Below are 19026 nucleotides of genomic sequence, written 5' to 3' on the forward strand. Positions count from 1 at the left end.
GTGTTGTTGTTTGTCCAAATCTGTGTTGGTCTGTATAATTATGTATCTGTGTTTCTGCGTCTGTGCCTCTGTTTCTTAGTCTGTCTGTACCTTTCTTTGAGTATGTCTGTGACGATGTCTGTTTGTCTGCCTTTCTCACCATTAATATTTCTCTCGTTTCTTTTCCAGACTTATAATTCCAAGCACCAACGGCCACGTACCAAAACAAGCGGAAAACTACTGCTGCAGAACTAACTTTAAAGTACCCTTCTTTCGCTAACATATCATCGCTTCAATGGCACGCGTCATGTGGCTATTTATAGCAGTGGTGTTGGCACTGGCAACGCTACATTTGTCTTCTGGTGATGCTGTGAAAAGACAACCCAGGTATGTTGATTTCAGAATTTCAGAATATTTTCGTCACGTCGTCAATTGCTGACTTTTAGTGACTAGCGCTCTTTAAGAGGACAAAGACGGAGAAAAAATCAAAAGTAACTGAGGATAGAAAAGACTTAAGCATAAAGGAAGTAGTCAAACGAAACAAAACGATCAAGGAGGAACTGAATATAACTGAGACCCTACTCTAACTTTGAAACAAAATAAGGAGTGGGGAGGAGTTAGAATGAGAGTTTGGAGAGCTCCCCTCTGAAAGATACCAGAGAGGGAGCCTCGGCAGCAGCTGCCGGGAGGGAATTCCACACGGGGATGGTACGCGGGAAGAAGCTGTATTTAAAATAGTTTGTACGGGCGGAAATTTGGCGAAGTTTAAGGTTGTGGTTGGATCGAGTTCTGCCAGTGCCAGGGGTGAGGTAGGGGTCTGGGGGGATATCTACCAGGTTGTTGATGATTTTGTGGAGCATTGTGAGTTGGGTCTTGGTGCGCCTACTTTCTAGGGTTTCCCATCCGAGTGACTGCAACATGGAACTGACACTACTTTCATAGCTATAATCGTGTGTCACATACCTTGCTGCCCTACGTTGAATCTGTTCTACCTTTTTGGTCATCTCTACGGTGTGTGGGTTCCAAACTGCACTACAATACTCTAAGTGTGGTCGTACGAGCGTGAAGTATGCGTTGGACTTGGTCTTCTTGTTGGTTGTGCGTAGGTTTCTTTTCAGGAATCCGAGAACGCCGTTTGCTTTCTTGGTAACACGGTCGATGTGGGACTTCCATGAAAGGTCACTACAAATATCTACACCTAAATACTTGGAGCTGGTTGTCTGCTCTAGTGTGAAACCTTTCAGAACATAGTCAAAGGTGGTTCTCTTGCGTGATCTGGAGCAAGTCAAAACACTACACTTCTGTGGGTGGAATTCCATACCCCAAGTCCTTTCCCACTGTGACAAGGTGTTTAAATCACTTTGAAGGAGTCTACAATCCTGTATGTCTCTAATTTCCCTGTAGACAATGCAATCATCTGCGAACAACCTGGTTTTAGAGATGAGTTTATCTGGGAGGTCATTGATGAAGAGGAGAAACAAAAGGGGCCCCATTACTGTTCCTTGTGGCACTCCGCTCACTACTGGGACTTGGTCTGATGTTTCACCATCTACAACTACCTGTTGAGTTCTGCCTGATAAGAATGCGTCAATCCATTTGTGGGTGGTCCCCCTAATGCCGTAGTGGTCTAATTTTGCCAGGAGTCGACGGTGTGGGACACGGTCGAACGCTTTAGAAAAGTCTAATATTACCATGTCTGTCTGTTTACCTAAATCTAAGCTAGCGGCCAGTTCATGTGTGAGAGTCAGAAGTTGAGTTTCGCAGCTGCGGCGTGCTCTGAAACCGTGTTGTGCGTCTGTTAGGATCTTGTGCTTTTCTAAATGGGCCATGGTGTTGCTGGTAATAACATGTTCCTGGAGCTTACAACATAAACTGGTGAGTGAAACTGGTCTGTAGTTGGCTGCGTCGTGCCTGCTTCCTTTCTTAAAAATGGCGGAGACGTTCGCTCGTCTCCAGTCCTCGGGGACTGCCCCTTCTTCTAGTGATTTGTTGAAAATTACAGTTAAGAGTGGTGCAAGCTGGTGGGCGCACTCTTTGAGAACTCTAGCTGGAAGGCCATCAGGACCGGAAGCCTTGTGAGGGTTTATCTTCGCGAGAAGTTTGAAAACACCCTCTTCCGTGACCTTGATGTTGTCCATGGATGGATAAGGACATCCTTCGGGAGTGGGCAAGTCTCCTTGTAGATCTTCTTGTGTGAAAACTGACTGATACTGTGTGTTGAGTATGTTAGCTCTATCCTTTGCTGCTGAGAACAGCATGCCCCTAGCTGGGTCCCTCAGTGGAGAGACTCCAGTTGTGTCTCTGCGTAATGACTTAATGTAACTCCAGAATCTTTTCTGGTTACCGCCGTTGGCAGGGGCACCCTCTGCCACAGATGGTGGGTCAATCAAGTTGTTAATGTATGACCAGTAGGCGTGTCTAAGTTCTTTTTGGACTCTTGTCTTTAGCTTGGTGTATTGTGTTCTTGCGTCTGTGTTATTCTTGGCCTTTTTGTGCATGCGCTGTAACTTCTTGTTAAGGTTCCTAGCTTTTGGCGTGAGCCAGGGTCGGGCTGCCACGACACCGCTAATTCTCTTTGATGGAATGTACTTGCTCATGAGTGAGGTTAGCATATCCCTAAACCTAGTCCACGTTTCCTGAACTGATGATGTTTGTGTTTCCGCAATAAAGTCTTGTTTTTTGCTATCAATTTCCTGCCCCATAGCCTCAAAGTTTGCTTTGATGTAGTCTATTTTTAGACAACTTCTTACCCGTGTCAAACACAGCACAATTATTTGTCCAGACTTTTACATCGACTAAACATAGCCCGGTAACTCAGTTGGTAGAGCACTTAACTTGTGATACATGGAATCAACACACAGGAGAGATAGGTTGTTGGAACGTTTGTTGTTGACAAAACAATACATTCACAGCTATTTCGACGTAACGGTCTTTTAGGTGAACAGACAAACAAATATTCACATAAAACCTATACTTTGTTTGATTATGCAGAAGAAAAAGTGTTCTTGCCAAGACGCATTAAAAAAAACAAAAGAAAAAAGGCTCAGGCATTGAAGCATTTTGTATTGCATAATTTCTTGTTTTTGAGTCACTTGAGAAAAAGTGACTCTATGTAATCGGTCAGTGTTAGTCTGTCCGGCCGGCCGTCCGGCCGGCCGGCCGTAGACACCACCTTAACGTTGGAATTTTCTCGGAAACTATCAAAGCGATCGGGCTCATATTTTGTTTAGTCGTGACCTCCAATGACCTCTACACTTTAACGATGGTTTCGTTGACCTTTGACCTTTTTCAAGGTCACAGGTCAGCGTCAAAGGAAAAATTAGACATTTTATATCTTTGACAAAGTTCATCGGATGTGATTGAAACTTTGTAGGATTATTCTTTACATCAAAGTATTTACATCTGTAGCCTTTTACGAACGTTATCAGAAAAACAAGGGAGATAACTAGCCTTTTCTGTTCGGCAACACACAACTTAACGTTGGGCTTTTCTCGGAAACTATAAAAGTGACCGGGCTCAAATTTTATGTGAACGTGACTCATTGTGTTGTGAATAGCAATTTCTTCCTGTCCATCTGATGCCTCATATAATATTCAGAACTGCGAAAGTGACTCGATCGAGCGTTTGCTCTTCTTGTTTTATTCTGAATTTTGGAACGATGGCAATCTCTTTTTACATTTAGTCAAGTTTTGACTAAATGTTTTAACGTAGAGGGGGGAATCGAGACGAGGGTCGTGGTGTATGTGTGTGTGTGTCTGTATGTGTGTGTGTGTGTGTGTAGAGCGATTCAGACCAAACTACTAGATCGATCTTTATGAAATTTGACATGAGAGTTCCTGGGAATGATATCCCCGAACGTTTTTTTCCTTTTTTACATTTAGTCAAGTTTTGACTAAATGTTTTAACATCGAGGGGGAATCGAAACGAGGGTCGTGGTGTATGTGCGTGTGGGTGTCTGTCTGTGTGTGTGTGTAGAGCGATTCAGACTAAACTACTGGACCGATCTTTATGAAATTTGACATGAGAGTTCCTGGGTATGAAATCCCCGAACGTTTTTTTCATTTTTTTGATAAATGTCTTTGATGACGTCATATCCGGCTTTTCGTGAAAGTTGAGGCGGCACTGTCACGCCCTCATTTTTCAACCAAATTGGTTGAAATTTTGGTCAGGTAATGTTCGACGAAGCCCGGACTTCGGTATTGCATTTCAGCGTGGTGGCTTAAAAATTGATTAATGACTTTGGTCATTAAAAATCTGAAAATTGTAAAAAAAAATAAAAATTTATAAAACGATCCAAATTTACGTTTATCTTATTCTCCATCATTTGCTGATTCCAAAAACATATAAATATGTTATATTCGGATTAAAAACAAGCTCTGAAAATTAAAGGGATAGTATCCGCCGGGAAAAGGCCTTCAGATCGCTTTCAAAGCATCACCGTAAGATTCTACGTTACAAATAATGCTACCACCCATGAGGAATAACTTAACTTTGCAAATTGAACAGTTTTGATAGCTAATTAATTGTCGTAACAGAATCCAAGGAAAGAGCACTCTTGTAATGGTTGGGTGATTTCCCTTGTCAAATGTGTCAACAATGACGTCTTCCTGCGATCATTGTAGTCTGAAAGTGAAAAGGTAAGTGTTAACGTTGTCTGACAGGAAATAAAGCTTTCAATAGGACAAGTCAGTATCAGTGTACAAGTTGCTCTCAGCAGGACTGCAAATGAATCGATCGATGCGAGTCAAAAAGCCCTGTAGCACTCAAAATGATTCGCCCTGACGAAGATCATACTCGTACTTTTAGTTTATGAGCAGTTACTGCAGTACTCATTCAGATTATCTTGGACATATGTGTTGCCTGTTGGTGATCATTTCAAATATATATATATGTCTCTAAAGTTGCGCTTTTACCTATAAGCTTATGCATTTGTTTCAAATTCCATTCATGTCACTGATCGAACACAGGGAACAGTAAACGTGCGAGAGTTCGAAGCAAAGCGCATTCATGTTTCAGACAAATAGAGAGCTCTGAAAATTATGTCTTTTCTCATAATATATAGTAACCCAAAAGAGAAGAAATTATACTTATCCCTCTGAACAATGTCGAGGATATCAGTGTCTTGTGCATTTGTTGTGTGTGTGTGTGAGACTTGTATCACTGTGTGTGTGTGTGTCACTGTGACTGTGTGCATGAATGTGACTGTGTGTGTGTGTCACTGTGTGCATGAGTGTGATTATGTGTGTGTTTGTGTGTGTGTGTGTGTGTATTATGCTTGTGATATAATCACTTATATATATAAATTTTATTTTTGTATACACGTGAAAAAAAGAGTACAAACTACACTGTTGTGTGCGTGAACGTTGTGTGCCAGCTGTCAAAACTCAAGTGAGCTTTTCCTGATTATGATTGAAGTTTGCTACAAATAACTCATTAACTGTAAGGGAGATTGATTAATATATAGTGTATTCTTTTCAAGCATTTGTCTTTATTTTCAGGCTATGGAAGTTTTACATTCAAAACAACAAGCGGCCAGGCTGCTCGTTCAACTTCAAGAGAAAAGTGCACATCGAGGCAGGATAGGGAGAGGAATTAGCAGAGGTGTGAGCTAATGCAGAGGCAAGGACTGGTCCAAGTCTTCTCAAACTGAAATTGGTTTGCTGGGCAAGGGGAAGGCTGATCCGAATAACAATTTGAAGGTAAGTGAGGACTAGTTATACTTATAATATTAATAGATACTTTCTTTGTGTGCAGGAGTTAAAAGAAAAAGACTTATGATGTTAGAGCCAAGGGTAATTTTGTGAATTCCAATAGAGTGCTATCACAGAAAATGAAGAAATTACATTCATCCAACTGAACAATGTCAAGAAAATCAGTGCGTGTTGTGTATTTGTTATGTGTGGATGTGTGTGTGTTTTAGGAATGTAATGTGTGGAGAAAATAAGTAAAATTGTGTGTAAGTGGGGGTGTAAATAGTGGTCTGGGTGGCCCAAAAAACAATTTGAAGGTGAATCAGGACTATAGTTATAAGTACTTTCTCTCACTGCTTCCCCCCCTCAACCCCCACGCCTCCTCCAAACTCAATCATTCGAGTAAGTACCTTTTTATTCTGCAAGATTTGTGAGGTCGAAGACTTTGTTACAGGGTATACTAAATAATGACTAACGGTGAGGTTTTTAGGTCTCAGTCACAAATTACATTACCGGTGCTTTTTTTTTCATTCTAGGGAATGTGTGTATTTCCTGGTTTCAAAAAATATTGAAAAAGAATGAAAATTCAGCTTCAGCATCCAGATTTTGTCAAGATATTTTGTGCAGTTATATTTCAGTACCCACAACCTTTTAGTGTCTCATAAAGGGAAATAAATGAACAGTCCTCACAATTAGGGTGCTGTACCGTGAACCCCCCCTTTTAAAAACCTTTACAATTCAAGATCTCCCCTATATTTAGACCTTGCTTTTCAGATTTTCTGGTCATAACCTATGAAAATTCACCTTCATTTTAAGACTTCCTGCTTTTTAATACCTGATTTTATCAGATTTTGGGATATCGTAAAAGGGGGTTCCACTGTAATATGAATTCTGTTTTAGCTGCACCTGTATGCTGTTTCTAAAGAAGGATATTTTACAGATTGAGGGGATCATTTCTGCCTCCATAATGATCGTTATGATCTGACACATTGGCTAACAGATTCCATGATCATGCTGTTATGTAGGAAGTCATAATAATGATGTGTAGGTTTTTGAATTGTGTCTGCTTTGCAGTTCAAATAGATGTCTGCCTTCCTGTTCAATTTTTTTTTTAAACAAGACAATCCCTGAAGCACATTTTCCAACCACATGTCAAACAGCAGTTCTGCTTAGCTTGAAACATCAGTATTGAATAATTATATCAAATTGACCTTTTTACGGTTGAGCACTTGACAGATGCTGCTACAATACCTCTTGTAGAGAAAAAATTTAGAGATACAGTGGAGCCCTTTTAAGATATTATAATGTATATATACAGCAAACTCAATCAAAGAAAAGCAGAATGTCTTAGAATAGAGGTTATAAACAGGAATCTGAGAAAGTAGTATCTTTTAAGACAAATGTTGTTGTGTTTTGTTAAAAGGGGGGGGGGGGGGGGGGCAAAGTTAGGGTTTCACTGTACAATGCAATGGTAAACTGGGCATTCATTCCAAGTAGCTAAAGATGTGTAACTGACACTTTTGCTCGTCAGGAGCACTAGAACACGTCACATTTTCAGAATGCTAAGTGTGTCAGAATGCTAAAAATCTGGAAAGCCAATGCCCACAGGTATATCCCATCCCCCCTCTCCCACCCACCACCACCTTTTACTCACACTTGCAATCCATTACGTACTTGAATAGATTACAAACACTCTTTTGTAACTCTTTATTTTCACACTTTTTCTTGCATTTGGTTAATTTTTTCAACCCTTTTCGAAGTTTGAATTAAGTGTCTTCACTGATGGGTGATTTTCTGTTTATGCTCCAGGACTTCAAGGCACTGGTGCTTGATGACAGCAGGCTCCTACTGGCCCACACACAAAGAAGAGATTGAAGATGCCCAGGTCCTGGAAGAAGAAGAGGGAAAGATCAATAAAGCCAAACGATACGCATCATTCAGAGTTATATTGAGGAAAGATATTGGCTATTCGGGTGAAGGTGTAAGAGTTGCCATGTGCAGTTGCTGTGTATGGGTCATAGGAATGACATTATAGATCCAACTGGCCAGTACACTGACTTTCTTCCTTGTTGCCTGCATTGGAGTACATTGTGGTGTTAAACAAAGTGCGTTTCTGTGTGGGTTGGTTTACACATGCTCTGTCACATTCCATATTAGACGGCCAGCTGAGACTACAAAATAGTGCATGTTTGTACATTAAAAAAAACAATTAAAAGGAATTCTATCCAGAACCAATCGATACATAAAGGTTATTTGTATTTTTGACCAAAATATGACATTTTACACACACCTTGACAGTCCTTGTTCACCTTGAGGAACACTGACTGTCTCAATCTGTGTAAAATGTCATAATTTTGTCAAAAATACAAATAATGTATATTGTTTTTTGCTTTTTTAATGTACTGTAATCTACCTTGTAAGCGCCGTTAGTACCTAGTAAACGCCCACCCCCAACATTTGGATCAGTGTTTGAACATATGTTGTGTGTGTGGTGTTTTTTTTATTATGTGCACAGTTCTGCACCTTGTAGAGACATTTTCATTCTAGAGAACGCTGACAGACAGCTATATATTTATTTATTTCATACTCTCGGCACTGGAGTATCTCTAGATAGCCCCTCAAAAAGAAGACGAGGGAGGGTCTTCTGAAGTTGAAGAGGTCTGCTTTCAGTGATTTCCAGGGAGCATGTGAAACGACCAGTGTTTGATAACACCATTTCCCTCTGAAAGATTTCAGCTTTCTAAAATAAACTTACCCCTTTCTTCGTCACATCAATGTCTTGGATCAGTATCAAAGACTGACAGAATGACTATTCATTTCGTGTTTTTTAGGATGTGTGTACATTCACTCTCACTGAATGAATTTTTGTGTTTGGTTTTTAGTGTTTTTTCTTTCTGTTTAGACACTTGCATATCAAGCGAAAGATACATACAGGGTGACTATTTGTGCATGGAAACAGCTGACATGAGCAATAAAGTCTGGGGAAGAGTCCTGAAAGTGTATTGATTAATGCGTTGAATTCACAGGTCTAGTAAAACTTGTGCAAAACAAATATATACAGGTGTTGAAAAGTGCTCGAATTCCAAGAATAGTTTCATGTGTAGCACCTTTGAACTGTGCAGCGAGGATGTGTGCCTGTGGATTTGAGATCTACATGGAATAAAATAGACACTGTTCTTGACAATTAAGTATGTTTTTGTGTGCGCATGTTGTTTGGTTTATTGATAATAATTGACTTTTGGTCAAGATGTAACCATGGATTTCTGTAGCAAAGATGCAATGATAAAAATAGACAGAATATGATCAAATAATAAGGGAACGTCCCACTAGTCCGAGGGTTCACTAGTCCGAGGGTTCACTAGTCCGAGGGTTCACTAGTCCGAGGGTTTACTATAGACGCTTGATTTTCCAGTTTGTCCCACTAATCCGAGGGTTCACTAGTCCGAGGGTTCACTAGTCCGAGGGTTCACTATAGACGCTTGATTTTTCAGTTATTATACCGCCCCTTAAAAGGCGGTATAGGTTTCACTGTGTCTGTCTGTCTCTGTGTGTGTGTGTCTGTCCGTGTGTGTGTGTGTGTGTGTGTGTGTGTGTGTGTGTGTGTGTGTGTGTGTGTGTGTGTGTGTCCGCAAATAGATATCCGATGTTTGAGAACCGATTTCAATGAAATTATGTGTGAGGCTGTAGTACAACCCAGGCTCGATCCTCTCCATAATTCAGGTCGGTGGGATAACTAATTGACCCTCACAGTCAAAAGGAAACCCGAGGTGCTCTATAATATGACTAAAAACTGTAGGCAGTTCGATCACGTAATTGTCCAGTCGGGGCGGTATCCTGATAAATTTAATATCCTTTCTTCAGTCAAAATATAAATAACTAAGTTTCTTGGGGGAAATAGTCTGAGATTTCTTCAGTCAAATATAAAACACCACATTATCTTTTTGAATGAAAACAACTCAGTGTTTTTATGAGAATATTCTTCGATTTGGTTCCCACAGTAGTGAAAAACACACGCACGCACGCACACGCACATCCACGCACACATACACACACAAATAAAAACAAATCAAATTGAATATCCTTTGTTCAAGCGTCTATAGTGAACCCTCGGACTAGTGAACCCTCGGACTAGTGGACCCTCGGACTAGTGAACCCTCGGACTAGTGGACCCTCGGACTAGTGAACCCTCGGACTAGTGAACCCCTCTCAATAATAAGACACTGGGCTGCAAATTGCTTTTAATTGTTATTGTATTCATCTGGAAACTGATCATGATTTCCATGGCATGATTAATGCAGTGGAACCTCCCTTCTATGACCCCCCAATTTAAAACTCCCTTCTTTTTAAGACCTTGTTTTCTCACATTTTCTGTTCATAACCTCTGTAAAATTACCCCCATTTTAAGACTGGTTCCTTTTTTAGACTCAATTTTCTCAGATTGTTTGAGGTCGTAAAAGGGGGGTGCCACTGTAGTAATAATGCATCTTCAGAAATTGGACACAGGTGCTGCAGTTTTTTTTAAACCATGAAGAAGAAAAATACTGTTTCAAAACTTTGACAGTGTCTTATCCTCAAACGTACACCTTTTTAAAGAATCCGTTACTTTTAATCACTCAACAAAATTGCCTGCAGCTCAAGTGAACCTTGAAATGGGGAACAATTGGCCACACTCAAGGAATCGGTTCCTGGCAACTTTTCTGTGCCTGAGAGAGACATGACAGAGATAGTTACTCAAGATAAAAGATAAGCTTGACTTACATCAGAATTATGAACATTTAAACTCACCTTGAGCTTTGTCCGAAATATTTTAAACCATTATTGCCACACATTGCAAGAATGTTTGATGTCCGGGTGCTTTTCCCCTGAAAATTAAAAAAAATAGTTTTAGTAATAGCAACATATAAACCACTAAGTGTAAACCAAAGGCTGGCCAATTACATACAGTTCTACAGCAACATCAGTTCTGACCATGAAGCTTTCAACATGCACAGCGACACTTAAAAACGGCAGTTAAAAAAGAAAGGATGAATGAGATTCTGCCGCATTTAGTGTTTGCTTCAATGAACGCCGTCCGAGGAAGAATGTGATCTTCGTTAAAAAGTTACCCTTTCACAAAGCCTTACAATAAGCTTCAATCATAGTTTTTCCTGCAAAATCACAACATTAAAAACTTTAGGCACAGAAAAACTCATACCGCTGACATTATAAAATGTCAGTTATAAATAACATTTTCTGTTGCACTACATCCAAAGACTGTGCTGACTGACCTTACTTTTTCCATCTCAAAACAATTTTTAGGGGGATTACCTACTCTGTCTGTCACAGTGTCAGTCTCAGTCTCCTCTAGACAGTGGCAGTGCACCACAGGAGCTTGTACCCAACTGCCAGTTGATCATTATTTACTCCTGCATGTACGCACTTACTAGGCTAGCGAATCAATCAATCAATCAATGACGCTTATATCGCGCATATTCCGTGGGTACAGTTCTAGGCGCTCTGCAGTGATGCCGTGTGAGATGAAATTTTATACGGCCAGTAGATTGCAGCCATTTCGGCGCATATTTACCTTTCACGGCCTATTATTCCAAGTCACACGGGTATAGGTAGACAATTATTAACTGTGCCTAAGCAATTTTGCCAGGAAAGACCCTTTTGTCAATCGTGGGATCTTTAACGTGCACACCCAATGTAGTGTACACGGGGGGAGGGTTCGGACACCGAAGAGAGTCTGCACACAAAGTTGACTCTGAAATAAATTTCCGCCGAACCTGGGATTGAACTCACGCTGACAGCGGCCAACTGAATACAAATCCAGCGCGCTACCAACTGAGCTATATCCCCGAATGCGTAGTATGTAGTTGTAAGAAGACTGTAGGGATGAAGGAGTAAATAATGATCGACCGGCACTTTGATACAAGCTCCTGTGCAGTGCACAGACACACACACACACACCGTGGCGTGTCCGTGTTCAAACCAAAACTGGACTCAATCGACCCTGCACACTACACGTTCGTGCACTCGCTTGATGGATGCTTCATTCGCTCAACACACCAGCAGACACACAGACAAAAACGGCAGCAACATTTGTCTAGGTCTGTCCAAAGTCTACACAACACTTGCTTTACTTACAAATCCCGGCAGCAGGAGAGAGCTCTGCGTCGTGGGTAGTCAGCGCACACCGCCACACGACGGTAACACTCATGCAGTTCAATCCAACTTTCCCACTGATTGCTGTTGATAACTTTGCATTTTGTGCGTCGAGCATGACTTTCTCGTGATTCTGTGTCGTTCCCAGTCAGTCTGCTGCTTTCTGAACCACCTTGAGTCGATTTCTTACTGAAACGTGTGGGCTTGTTGTCACAAAGCGGCCATCCCATCCGCCATTGTTTTGAGTCATCATGAAAACGGCACGCTCGCGACGAAAACCAGTCTATGACGGCCAATTTTATTCTTCAAATGGTGGAGAGCAGTCCCCAATTTAATCATGTTTAATTAATTATTTAGCATACTTGTGGTGCTTTATTGAGCAAACCGGGCCAGGTGCGTCTTAATTAAGGTACACTAAATTCCCCAAATTCTTCAAATCGGCCGAATTCGACAAAAAAAACTCCAAAATGGCGGCGTGGACACTATATGTTTAAATAAAAAATATAACAATTATGATCAAAATTAAATTTCCGAAATCAATTTAAAAACACTTTCATCTTATTCCTTGTCGGTTCCTGATTCCAAAAACATATAGATATGATATGTTTGGATTAAAAACACGCTCAGAAAGTTAAAACGAAGAGAGGTACAGAAAAGCGTGCTATCCTTCTCAGCGCAACGAATACCCCGCTCTTCTTGTCAATTCCATGGGCACTGCCTTTGCCATGGGCGGTGGAGTGACGATGCTACGAGTATACGGTCTTGCTGCGTTGCGTTGCGTTCAGTTTCATTCTGTGAGTTCGACAGCTACTTGACTAAATGTTGTATTTTCGCCTTACGCGACTTGTTTGATAAATACCTTTGATGACGTCATATCCGGCTTTTCGTGAAAGTTGAGGCGGCACTGTCACGCCCTCATTTTTTAACCAAATTGGTTGAAATTTTGGTCAAGTAATCTTTGACGAAGCCCGGACTTCGGTATTGCATTTCAGCTTGGTGACTCAAAAATTAATTAATGACTTTGGTCATTAAAAATCAGAATTGTAAAACAAAAAATAAAAAATTATAAAACGATCCAATTTTACGTTGATCTTATTCTCTATCATTTGCTGATTCCAAAAACATATAAATATGTTATATTTGGATTAAAAACAAGCTCTGAAAATTAAATATATAAAAATTATTATCAAAATTAAATTGTCGAAATCAATTTAAAAACACTTTCATCTTATTCCTTGTCGGTTCCTGATTCCAAAAACATATAGATATGATATGTTAGGATTAAAAACACGCTCAGAAAGTTAAAACGAAGAGAGGTACAGAAAAGCGTGCTATCCTTCTCAGCGCAACTACTACCCCGCTCTTCTTGTTAATTTCACTGTCTTTGCCGTGAGCGGTGGACTGACGATGCTACGAGTATACGGTCTTGCTGCGTTGCATTGCGTTCAGTTTCATTCTGTGAGTTCGACAGCTACTTGACTAAATGTTGTATTTTCGCCTTACGCGACTTGTTGTTTTTACATTTAGTCAAGTTTTGACTAAATGTTTTAACGTAGAGGGGGAAATCGAGACGAGGGTCGTGGTGTATGTGTGTGTGTGTGTGTGTGTGTGTGTGTGTGTGTGTGTGTGTGTGTGTGTGTGTGTGTGTGTGTGTGTGTGTGTGTGTGTGTGAAGAGCGACTCAGAGTAAACTACTGGACCGATCTTTATGAAATTTGACATGAGAGTTCGTGGGTATGATATCCCTAGACGGTTTTTTCATTTTTTTGATAAATGTCTTTGATGATGTCATAACCGGCTTTTCGTGAAAGTTGAGGCGGCACTGTCACGCCCTCATTTTTCAACCAAATTGGTTGAATTTTTTGTTAAGTAATGTTCGAAGAAGCCCGGACTTTGGTATTGCATTTCAGCTTGGTGGCTTAAAAATTAATTTATGATTTTGGTCAATAAAAATCTGAAAATTGTAAAAAAAAAAAAAAAATTATAAAACGATCCAAATTTACGTTCATCTTATTCTCCATCATTTGCTGATTCCAAAAACATATAAATATGTTATATTTGGATTAAAAACAAGCTCTGAAAATTAAAAATGTAAAAATTATTATCAAAATTACATTTTCGAAATCAATTTAGAAACACCTTCATCTTATTCCTTATCGGTTCCTGATTCCAAAAACATATAGATATGATATGTTTGGATTAAAAACACGCTCACAAAGTTAAAACGAAGAGAGGTACAAACAAGTCGCGTACGGCGAAAATACAACATTTAGTCAAGTAGCTGTCGAACTCACAGAATGAAACTGAACGCAATGCAACGCAGCAAGACCGTATACTCGTAGCATCGTCAGTCCACCGCTCATGGCAAAGGCAGTGAAATTGACAAGAAGAGCGGGGTAGTAGTTGCGCGGAGAAGGATAGCACGCTTTTCTGTACCTCTCTTCGTTTTAACTTTCTGAGCGTGTTTTCAATCCAAACATATCATATCTATCTGTTTTTGGAATCAGGAACCGACAAGGAATAAGATGAAAGTGTTTTTAAATTGATTTTGAACATTTAATTTTGATCATAATTTTTATATTTTTAATTTTCAGAGCTTCTTTTTAATCCAAATATAACATATTTATATGTTTTTGGAATCAGAAAATGATGGAGAATAAGATGAACGTAAATTTGGATCGTTTTATAAAAAAATATTTTTTTGTACAATTTTCAGATTTTTAATGACCAAAGTCATTAATTAATTTTTAAACCACCAAGCTGAAATACAATACCGAAGTCCGGGCTTCGTCGGAGATTACTTGACCAAAATTTCAACCAATTTGGTTGAAAAATTAGAGCGTGACAGTGCCGCCTCAACTTTCACGAAAAGCCGGATATGACGTCATCAAAGACATTTATCAAAAAAATGAAAAAAACGTCTGAGGATATCATACCCAGGAACTCTCATGTCAAATTTCATAAAGATCGGTCCAGTAGTTTAGTCTGAATCGCTCTACACACACACACAGACACACACACGTACATAAACCACGACCCTCGTCTCGATTGTTAAAACATTTAGTCAAAACTTGACTAAATGTAAAAAGCGTGCTATCCTTCTCAGCGCAACTACTACCCCGCTCTTCTTGTCAATTTCACTGCCTTTGCCGTGAGCGAGTATACGGTCTTATTGTGTTGCATTGCGTTCAGTTTCATTCTGTGAGTTCGACAGCTACTTGACTAAATGTTGTATTTTCGCCTTACGCGACTTGTTTTCTTCTAATTTTAGAATTTGAAACGTCAGCAATCATTCAGTTTCGGATGGTGGATGATTTTTGGTATATGTCTAAGTGAAATGATACTTGTATACCATGCAAGACCTATATTTGTAGCAATGTACACGATGGCGTATACGTGAAGGTAGGTGCCATTAAAAAGGATAACTCAGCATCCCTTATACCCTGACTAATCTGCAAAAGATTGACTTGTTAGTACAAATTAACTGAACTTTAAAGTATCGTCGTGGAAATGACCTTGGTTTTCGGTCCTGTAAACAGAGCTTCAGAAACGTTCACAAATGTGGGCAAAACTTTTGTCAGTGCTTGAAAAAGTTGTCTCTGATAATGTTTCTCCACTTCTGACTGATGTCAAATTTCTATGATAAAGATCGGTCCAGTAGTTTAGTCTGAATCGCTCAACACACACACACAAACAGACAGACAGACACACACACACACACACACACACACATACACCACGATCCTCGTCTCGATTCCCCCCTCTACGTTAAAACATTTAGTCAAAACTTGACTAAATGTAAAAAGGAAGCGAGATTAACCTGGTCTGGTGTCCAGCACACGTGAACGTGCCTGGCAACGAGAGAGCAGACAAAGCCGCTAAAGAAGCTGCCCAAGGCATAGGCGCCACCTGCCATTGTCTGCTTCTGAGATCAGTAGCCTTACAGACTCTCTTCTCTGGAGAGAATGGAGGAACAAATACATGCACACGGCTATAAGCTCTGGCTGGCTCATTCGGGAAGCCCCATCAAAACAGATGAACACCTATAATGCATGCCCACGTGTAATAAAAAGGATTAACCGCCTAAGGGCAGAAGCTGGGAACTACCAATTTCTAGAGCTTAAATGCACCTGTCAATCCGACCTCACCATTGCTCATTTGACTTTGGAGTGTGATTTGAACTCATGCCACTTTCAACCCCTGACTCAGTTTATAAACTCAAATAGAAATATCCTGCCAAATACCCCAAATGAAAAATTAAGCTATCTTTTAAGTTTTAATAAAGACCTTGGGTGGCAAGGTCCCAAACTTATCGCTGGACTTGTGCACACGCACCCACTTGGTCCCTGGATATGAAGAGACATTGCTGCGGCTGACGCCATTGCTTCTCATATAGCTACTATATATTTTTTTTATCAGAACCTTTAAGAATACCATTTTATATCCAAGTATCTCTTAATACCATTTTTAATTAGATGAGCGAGAGTGTGCGGGGGGTGGGAGGGTGGTGAACCACTGTACATAAAGGAAAAGTTTGTGTGCGCGCCTCTGTGTGTTTTTAATCTAAGACAAATGTCGCCAATGTTTTTTACAGAGTGACGTTAAATAAACGATTTGATCACTCAACTGAAATAGCGATGGAGACAATGGAGCAGTACGAATTCGAATACCTCAAGAGCAAAGAATCGCCTGGTCGCCGAAAACGTGCGGCCACCGCCCTGGTTTCCGTCCTTCGCGGACAGTGAGGAGCCCGCGTCAAAGGGGGACAATCAGGTTGGTATCGTTGTTATCTTATCGAAAAAACAATTAACAAAATTAAGTAGTTATCACCTTGTAAGAAGTCCGCGACAAAGGGAGACAATCCGGTTTGTTATGTTATTATTAAAAAAAAAATTTGTACATGTTTTTTTAAGTAGTTATCACTTTGTGAGAAGTCCGTGTCAAGAAAGACAATCAGGTGTTCTGTGGGGTTTTTTTTGGTTTTTTTTTCAATGGACATTTCTTTGTAAGAAGTCCGTGTCAAAAGAGACAACCATGCATGTTAGTTCCGTAGCTACTTGATTTTCATCACCTCATTATTAACCCGCTTCAAGAGACCATAATGTTGGTTATGTAGTGGTTTAAGTTGTCATCACATAGTGAAAAGTCCGTGTCAAGGGAGACAATCTCGTTGGTTCCGTCGCTGTTCGTCAATACTTAGAGAAGTTAGACGTCAAGGGAGACAATCTCGTTGGTTCCGTCGCTGTTCGTCATTACTTAGAGAAGTTAGACGTCAAGGGAGACAATCACGTTGGTTCCGTATACGTAGCTACTTAATAGTCCTCAACTCATGAGAAGCCCACCGGCACGGTTGGCCAAGTGGTAAGGCGTCCGCCCCGTGATCAGGAGGTCGTGGGTTCGAACCCCGGCCGGGTCATACCTAGTGGCTGCTCCGCCTGGCGTCTGGCATTATGGGGTTAAGTGCTAGGACTGGTTGGTCCGGTGTCAGAATAATGTGACTGGGTGAGACATGAAGCCTGTGCTGCGACTTCTGTCTTATGTGTGGCGCACGTTATATGTCAAAGCAGCACCGCCCTGATATGGCCCTTCGTGGTCGGCTGGGCGTTAAGCAAACAAATAAATAAATAAATGAGAAGCCCGCTTCAAGAGAGACCATTAGGTTCGTTAAATAGTACCAGCTATTGTGTTTTCAGCGTAGCAATAGGGCCCGATATTTAGACGAGACAAGTATAATGCCGACGAGTCTAAATATCGGACCCTATTGCTACGATGAAAACACAATAGTGTTTATATAGCTATTCTGACATTAAATTCTGTGTTAAAATCATGTTTTTGTCAGCAACAAGTACCAGAATGGTCCATGTCGCTGATTGCAGACGATGGTTCCCTTTCCGCATGAAGCCACGGAAATAACCGAACATTGAAAAACCCACGGACAGATAACGGGATGTTTAGCATTACGTCAATATGCTAGGAATCATATGACGTCATGACGTATCATGCTTGCCTATGTATATTGTATGTTCGAAAGTCTGACTTCTGTTGGGAATTCGCGTGGTGAAGACTGCGGTTAATCTGTAGATGATAAGAGAACAAGGATTGTCTCAGAAGAAACGACTAAATGTTTCAGACCGGTAACTTCATTTCAACATTGCACTATACAATGGACGTTCTATGTGACAGGAGAGTTTGCTGATTTTGTGTTAAACATTGGAGAGATCGTCTGCTAGAATCAGAGATAGGTCGCTTCAGATTGCAGCTTCTGAAAATTTGCAAGGTTTGTTGCCTGTCAAAGAACTGGATTTTACACGTAATGTATGTCATGTACAGTAAGCAACAACAAAAACACACACACAAAGCAAATGGCATCGTCTGTCGACTAGTCACAGAAACAAACCTGGCGAGGTATGCGTGTACTTTATACACGTGGAAGAAACCGGAACCATGCGTCTTTGTTATTGACAATATGCTTTTGGATATTGAGTAAAATGGCCGACTTCCGCCGCATTATGCTTTGATGATCGGAAGAGACCATCCAATCACAACCCCCGAATTCCCCCATGTGTTCATCAGAATAGCTATATTGTTCTATGTTGACATCACCTCGTGAAAAGTCCGTGTCAAGGGAGACAATCACGTTGGTTCCGTCGCTGTACAGACACGGTGACAAATCTGTATGAATGGAAACAGGTTAGCTCCGCGGTATTTACGTCTATTCAATATTTGACTGTAAGTCTATGTGTTGAAATAGACTAGCTGGGAGGGATGTGATGCTGTGTGTGTGTGAAAAATCTGTTTTGCTTTTAATGTTGATCACTATAATTATTATCATTTTCAAACGTCTGTTTTTTGCAGGCTCTTGGGCGACACCAGAAGGAGGAAAATGCGCCACAGCTTTACACAGACAATTCACATTCCGGAAGTGAACGTTGAAACTTTCAAGTTTATGCTACTGTGCCCTTTGAAGATTTAATTTGTACAGAAATGTAGACATTTAGCAAACCGATACAGAAAAGACCTGCTTTTTTGTTGTTAAGGCAGGCAAAATTATAATTTCTCGGAGCATTTTATGGTTCTTCATTGAAATAATTATAGCGGTTGGACTACCACTATTATAAAATAAAAGTGTTATTGTTATTGACTATGTATTATAGTTGAGTATGTAAGTGCGTGTCTGCCCAATCTGTGTGTATATGAATTAGTGTGTATGT

General features: G+C 40.4%; 3 long non-coding RNA genes across 3 annotated transcripts in view; 2 read left to right on the plus strand and 1 right to left on the minus strand.

Moving 5' to 3' along the window:
- LOC138971625 (uncharacterized) overlaps positions 1-18956 on the plus strand; it is a 31180-nt gene extending 12224 nt beyond the window's left edge. The window contains exons 2-4 of the long non-coding RNA XR_011457313.1: positions 169-366; positions 16410-16588; positions 18671-18956. This is a non-coding gene — a long non-coding RNA (uncharacterized lncRNA). The remainder of the gene's footprint in view (positions 1-168; positions 367-16409; positions 16589-18670) is intronic.
- Positions 4345-8853, plus strand: LOC138971628 (uncharacterized). Its single transcript, XR_011457315.1, has 3 exons — positions 4345-4616; positions 5478-5678; positions 7479-8853. It is a non-coding gene; the product is annotated as an uncharacterized lncRNA (long non-coding RNA).
- Positions 7362-12082, minus strand: LOC138971630 (uncharacterized). The gene is made up of 3 exons (XR_011457317.1): positions 11799-12082; positions 10455-10531; positions 7362-7557 (listed from the first exon to the last, which is right to left on the minus strand). It is a non-coding gene; the product is annotated as an uncharacterized lncRNA (long non-coding RNA).
- Positions 18957-19026: the final 70 nt, after the last annotated feature.

The sequence above is a fragment of the Littorina saxatilis genome, linkage group LG7 (genome assembly GCF_037325665.1).
Source record: "Littorina saxatilis isolate snail1 linkage group LG7, US_GU_Lsax_2.0, whole genome shotgun sequence".
NCBI lineage: Eukaryota > Metazoa > Mollusca > Gastropoda > Littorinimorpha > Littorinidae > Littorina > Littorina saxatilis.